The following is a 7,511-nucleotide window of genomic DNA, read 5'->3' as shown; positions in this document are numbered from 1 at the left end:
TAGGGCAGGCTCAATCTCTTTTAGGTTGGATTTGTACCATCATCCCCGAACCCTTATTTGGTTCATGACCGTATGGAGTTGACGATCTCTTAGATCGTTAAGGGGTGTAACCTTCACCTCGTGATGGTTTACAAGTTCCTTAAAAACTTGTTGGCGACTCTTTTGCTCTATCTTCTTCCCTTTTGGACGCCACCGTACTTTAGTGTATGATCACAGTGGGTTTCAATCTAGTGGGATTTTTAAGGCTTGAAATTATTCCCTACACTTACCATTACAGTAAATAGGGCGAACCAAAACAAATAGGAAATACAATTTAGCAAAATATGCTAAGTATGATAAGTGTAAGATAATGTAAACTCAATTTATTTGCAAACATACTTTTAAAATCAATTCCAATAATTCCAAAACTCATAATTCAAAACTAATTCTCAATATTCTCGAAACAATTCCAACCATGGCCGGTCCATACCATGTGCAGCAAGTGCGGCTGCACAGGGGCCCAAATATGCATGGGGCCTCAAATTTTAGTAGAGTGTATAATGGGGTGAGCATGGGACGGATAAGTACTAACGGTTCGGGTACCCAATACCAAAATATCTAAAAGTGATATCCATAACCCGAACCGATAAATTCGGGTACCCGGATTTTTGGATCGGTTATCGGGTACCTAATAAGATATCCAATAATGATAATTAAATTTAATTATGTAGTTATTATGATATAATTTACCACTAATTAACAACAAAATCATATGATTTTGACCAAATTATTAATAATATTACTAATATATTGATATTATAAAGTAATTATGAAGTAAAGTAAGAGTTTAGATTATAAAAAAAATAGATTTAAGTTGGGGAAAAAAAGCAAATAAAATGTTTATCGGAACGGATCGGGTAACCGTTAATTTTAAAATGATACCCAATAACCATATCCGATAACAAATTATTGGAACGAGTACCCGAACCGTTATGATTATCGGACCGGGTACCCTAATTTTCGAAACGGTTACAGATCGGTTTTCCGGGTTTTCGGGTAGTTTTGCTCAGCCCTAGTATATATTATCCGCTATAATATGATACATGCATATTGAATTTTATTGATGCTCTACAATGGTTTGGGGTTCGAAACCCATTAAACCCTCACATACCCATTTTTAAAAAACTTAAGAGCTTAGTGGCTAATGTTATTATTATCAAAACATAATTACGTGGGTTTAAATCTTGTATAAGCCATATTTCTAAGCACGTGAATTAAAAACTCGTTTGATTGAGGAAGATGTCATGTGGCACCTAAATTTCTTTAGTAGCACCTTTTAATATATAAATATAGATTAATAAAAGGCCAATATTATACTCCGTATTCGCATAGGGCCTCCGAAAAGGTTGGGACGTCCGTAATTCCAACAATTCAATAAATATGATTTATTAAACCAAATCCTCACCCCAGTGTGCACAACCCCCAAGTTAATTTCCTTATGTAGAAGGCTATCCTTGAGGAAAGACAAGGTCATAAAAAGTCTATAGTCTTATCAACCAAATCCGCATAGTGGGATTAATATAATCATGCTTGTAAAGCTTTAATACATAATTCAATAATTCCTCCTTAAATAAAATAAACCTTTATAATAGGTTAAATAATCAAACCCTTTTTTATTCAGTTCAATAATGCTTTCAAAATCAACATTTTAATAAATAATTGAGAATAAAATCTCATATTAATAACTTTTCAAAATCAATAACTCTTCCTTTGAAACCCTTTTATTTAATTCAACAAACTTTTCAAATCAATTCCTTTATTTGAATATGATAAATAGTTCAAACCATTTAAAGCACGATTTAAAACTCAATCATTCAAAATACTTTTATTAAAAAAAATATTAAAATCAATACCTCCAAACATAACTTATTTCATAAACCATAATTCAAATCAGTTAATTCAATCATCATAAAATCATTCAAAACATGTTATTCAAACCAATCACTTTCAAAGGTATCTAGCCACCTAAACGTATCTTGATTCTGAATATCAATCAATACTTTGCACTTTCAAAGTTCAATCACGAATACATCTTGCAAATAACATAACCATAAGGTTATCACAACATAAACTCAAATCTAATATGCATGGACTGTAAAACTCTTTTAAAATAATACTTTAATATAAAATTATAGCTTTGAAATAGGTATGTGTATTTTAGAAAACTAATCATGAAGAAGATAAAGGAATAAGATTAAAGAGAATTGAATTTTCATTGGAAAGAATAGACAAAACTTGCAGAGGCCATAACTCCTTCAATATAACTCTGAATTGGGTGATTCTTGAGCCTAACCTCAAGGATGTTTTGAGAGAAACAATATTTTTTGAAACATTAATACCCCAAAAACTGACCAGAAGTGCCCGAAAAGTGGATTTAACGGTATACGGGTTGATTTGTGTAAAAGAGGAGAAGAAAAAAATATATGAAAAGGCACTAGTAGAAAAATAGCAAAGGGCACCGGTTCAAACCCGGCTTAAGCCACCGGTTTGAACCGGTGCCTATGTGGGGGGTGCCAATTACCCCCCTTTTTGGCACCGGTTCAAAACCAGTGCCATAAACCGGTTTTGGCACCGGTTAACCGGTGCCTTAAATAGTTCCGCGAAATATTATTTTTTAGTGGAAGCTCTTTTACCGGTGCCTTTTTTTTTTTTTTTTACTTATTTCTCGCAATAATAATAAAAATAATATAAAAACAAACATCAGAAATACAACCCATACAAAAATAAATGGTAAAATACGGAGTCTTGAAATTTTAATATTCAACATCAATACAATGGTAAATCACATTATATTCAACAAGTAAATTGTTATGGTACAATACAAAAAAAAAAAAAAAATTAAAAAATTACAATGAATTATAATGAAATTCAACTCAGAAATTGATATTGTAAAACAATAATAAAAAAAAAATTACAACATCAAAACAATATTCCAAAATCAAAGTCTTGAATCCTTGTTGCATGAATTAACACCTGCATCAATTAAAACCCAGAAATTATTAAAACTAAAAAAAATACGAGAAACAATAACCCAGAAAACTCATGCATGAAAGAGAAAGAGAAAATCAACCCAGAAAACCCAGAAAATCGCATAAACAATGAATTATAATTAAACCCAGATAAAACAATCAAAACCCAGCAAATCTACGAACTCCAATTACCCCCCGAAAATCAATCAAACCCAGCAATCAATTAAACCTAGCAAACCCAGAAAATCAATTAACCCCGAAACTTTCGAAAATCAATTAAACCCAGAAATTTCGGAAAATCAATTAAGTGCAAAAAATGACAAAATTAATTAACCCAAGTAATTCCAAGATCAATTACACCAATCAATTTCGAACAATATTACAACAATCTAACCCAAAAAAATTAAGGCATATAACATAAAAATTAAACCCAGAAACCCTTACCCCGAATAATTAAACCCAGAAACATGCACTAACCTCAAATTTGATCTGAAAATAAGCGGACTTGGTGGCGGCGGTGGTTAGTGGCGTCGGTGGTGGTGGGCAGAAGACAGAAGAGAGGTCGGAGATCGATACAGAAGAGGACAGAGAGGACAGAGAGGGGAGAGAGGTCGGAGAGAGAAGAGAGGTCGGAGAGAGAAGGAGGGGAGGAGAGGAACGCCGAGTGCCGATAGAGAAGGAGGGGTGGAGAGGCGCCGTCGAGATTAGAAGAGAGAGAAGGAGGGAGGTGCGTCGAGATCAGAGGAGAGAGAAGAAGGCAGGTTAGCTTAGGGTTTATATATAGGAAAAGGCCTTTTTTTTTGGTGCACCGGTGGGATTTTTATTTTTGGCACCGGTTTGGCCTGAACCGGTACCATTGTTCTTGGTCTAAATCCCCGCCCAATGGTAGGCTGATTTTTGGCACCGGTTTGGCCTGAACCGGTGCCAATTAGGGGTTGCCTTTTTGTATTTTCTACTAGTGAGTTTTAGGGAAAAGAAGAAGAGAGAAGAAGATAATAGGGTTTTTGTGTGTATAATTTGAGAGATATGAAGAGGGTATTTATATGCTCATGAATGAATTATGGTAGGCGAATTTAGAAAGAATTATGGTAAAAAGAATTAAGGAAATTACTTGGTGTAGGGAATATTTCAAGCATTACCCCTAGCTTGAACCCCACTGTGATCATACACTAAAGTATGGTGGCGTCCAAAGGGAAAGAAGATAGAGCAAAAGAGTCGCCAACAAGTTTTAGGAACTTGTAAACCGTTCACAAGGTGAAGGTTACACCCCTTAACGATCCAGGAGATCGTCAACTCCAATAGGTCTGGAACCATGACTGGTAGTTCGGGGATGAAGGTACAAATCCAACCTAAAAGAGATTGAACCTGCCCTAATAATAGGCCTCTACTTTATTCTGATCGTACTCATGTGCGCTTTCTGACTAACATACAATCAATAGCATTAACCCTAAACCTGTTTATCTACGTTGGTTGAATATTAATGCACAAATAAATCTATTATTGGCGATCACTTGAATTATAATCAAATTAACCCCTAACAAGATTATCAATATCTTGTTAAGCGTGGTTACAAGTACCAATTCCCTTTAAACATGTATAAAAAGGCGTGATCAAACAATAACAATAAATATCAAGCAACATAATAAATCATCATAACAATAATTATAACAATTATAATAATCATCATAAACATGTTAAAGCATAATAATAGCAAGATCCTAGGCATGATACTAATAAGATTAAAAACAAAACCCTAGCATGTCACTAAACATATAAAAAATCAAAGCTTTAACCCTAACATGAATTTTAGGAAGAGTAGAAAGCATCGCAGGAATCATAATTGTCATATTTGATGATAGAAATTATAGTTATTACCCTAAACATGATACTAGGAAGATCAAAACGCCCTAACATGACACTAGGAATCATAATAACAACCTAATTATGATTTCTATATCATAATAACAATAAATCAATTAAAGCACTTACTTGGATGCCTCATATCTCTTTCTAATAACAAAATACACACGTTAGTAACTTCAAGGAAAATAATAAAATAAACAATTAAATAAAATAATAATAATAAAGATTTGGGACCAAACCCTCAGAAATTAAACCTTTCACGTCTAGGGCGAAGGCAACTTCGAATATGGCTAGGTGTATCTAAGTCTTGCGAATGCGGAATTTTGTATTTGAGAAAAGGCTAGTTTAGAAAAAAAAGAGAGAGAGAGAGTAATCAAGAGAATCTTGATGAGTTGGTCCATGAAAACGGAGTTTTTAGAAGGCTATTTATAGAGAAAACCAGCCAAAAAGATAAAAAATCAAAATAGAGTTCTGACGCGTAAAACAAGGTTAGCGTCAGACGCTGACATTAGCGCCAGGCGCTAACGTTAGCGCCAGGCGCTAATGCTGGCGTTTGGCGCTGACTAAGTTGTTGACGCGTTTTCTAAAATCAGATAGAAATTGCCGTACAGGAGGATAAAATCGTATTTTCCTCAAAAACATTCTTTTATTCTGATTAAAACTCTAAAAAGTCAACAAAATTCAATTTATCAATGCTAATTGAATTAGGAATGAAAAGAATCTTCTAGAAGAATCTAGAATACTAACACCATTCCTAATTGCATTAGGAATGATAAATCTATATTAGGCCCTCCTCTAGATAATTGGGCCGCATATAAGGCTCAAACCGGGCCCAGTTTAGTAATTTGACCATAACTTCCTCAATATTCATCGGAATTAGGTTTATAATATATCGTTGGAAAGCTATTTTCAAGCCCTATCCAATACACTATTATTGGACCCATATCATGGACCAACCAAACTCGATTAGCTGTTTTCTTAAAATAGGTTTTCAAAAACAGAGAGAGGAGAAAAGAAATTAAAACTATCCGCAACACTAAACTTTCCACACTTTCACTTCATTCGATTATGATTCGACGTGAAAAGTACTCATCACTGAGTTTGGTTTTGGATAGACACAAATGAGTGTCTACACTTGGAGAAGAGATTAAAGAATTATGAAAAGTTTGATATTAAGGTGACTAAGAATAATTAATTTAAGAAAGGTATGTTGTCATGAAATATAATATGGCAAAAGAGATTACTTGGAGAATAATCAAGGAAGATATAATGTAGTAAAATAAGATGATCAAACATTTAGGAGATGGAAAAATAAAATTAAGGAAAATAAGAGATTTTAAGGAGATAATTAAAAATACAAATTTCCAAAATAATTTACCCAAAATCCAACCAAAATGGCCAAATATTTTGAGCTTCCATGCTTCAAATTTTTGGATTTCCTTTGTAGTATTAATGGATTGTTTTTGCTAGATTTAAGAAATTAGAAATATTTGTGTAAATATTATTTATTGTATAAAATAAATAATTAAGAAAATAGAAATTATTCACTAAATAAAATAACTAAGATAACCAGATTTTGAACACATAGAAAATCCGAAAATCATAGTAAATAATTTAGGAACTTTTAGCCCTTTTAAATAAATAGTAAAATATAATTTTGTTTAATTAAAATATTCAAAATATATATAAATTATCCGGTTTTTAAATAAAATAAATGGATAATAAATCTTATCCAAAATCCAAAATAATAATTGAGTTTAAAACACTTTTGGCGCTAAAATTCAAATAGTAAAATAAATTACTAAAATACCCTTTTTAAGATAATTCTAATTAATTAATTAAAAATACGTTTAAAAAATACAGGGTATTACATTAAATTTGCTCCGTTTATTATTCTCTCGTGAGAGATTAAAAAGAGGATGCTTTCTTTACAAAAAAAATTAAAATACACATTAAATGACTAAGATTTACTCTTCTGGGTAATCCTTGGTCTTCGGGTCACTTATGATGTCATAAGCACCTTGTCTATAGTTTGTGATGTTGGATGCACTTGCATCAGTTTTGTGTTGTTAGGCACCTTACTTATTGTTGGTGTTATTGCGGCCAATTTTGTCTTTTATTAATAGAGACTTAGAAAACTCAATAGTCAAAATCATGTCTTGAAATGTGGTTAATCAAACTGTAACACTTAATAACTAGACAGACAAAGTAATTCTTAATTTTAGAGCTAATCATTAATGGCTGACCCAACTTGAAAATGGTATAGATTGTCAATATATTTTATATCGTAAATTGACTCGTAAAAGTTTGCTTTGGCTTGAAAAGCCCATCCCAATTTTGTGGGGGTAGGACATAACTTTTATTTTTATCCAACCAATGATTGATTTAAGATGAAAAAAACTGACACAATACTGATTGGGCACGAAAAATCAAATTAGTTTCAAGGGTTTACGACACGCTTAAATAAATGATCAATACTATACGTCACATTTTTTTTAAAAAAAAATAGTAAAAACAATTCATTAATAAATACGACATCATAACGATAATCAAATTTAACAAATATATAATTTGAATCAAATAAAAAAGTTCATAAAAACTACGATCGTCGAGCAAATTTTGCAAGTGGAACATCTCCCC

This window comes from Chenopodium quinoa, unplaced genomic scaffold, assembly GCF_001683475.1.
Source record: "Chenopodium quinoa cultivar QQ74 unplaced genomic scaffold, ASM168347v1, whole genome shotgun sequence".
Taxonomy (NCBI): domain Eukaryota; kingdom Viridiplantae; phylum Streptophyta; class Magnoliopsida; order Caryophyllales; family Amaranthaceae; genus Chenopodium; species Chenopodium quinoa.
This window is presented reverse-complemented; position numbering follows the sequence as displayed.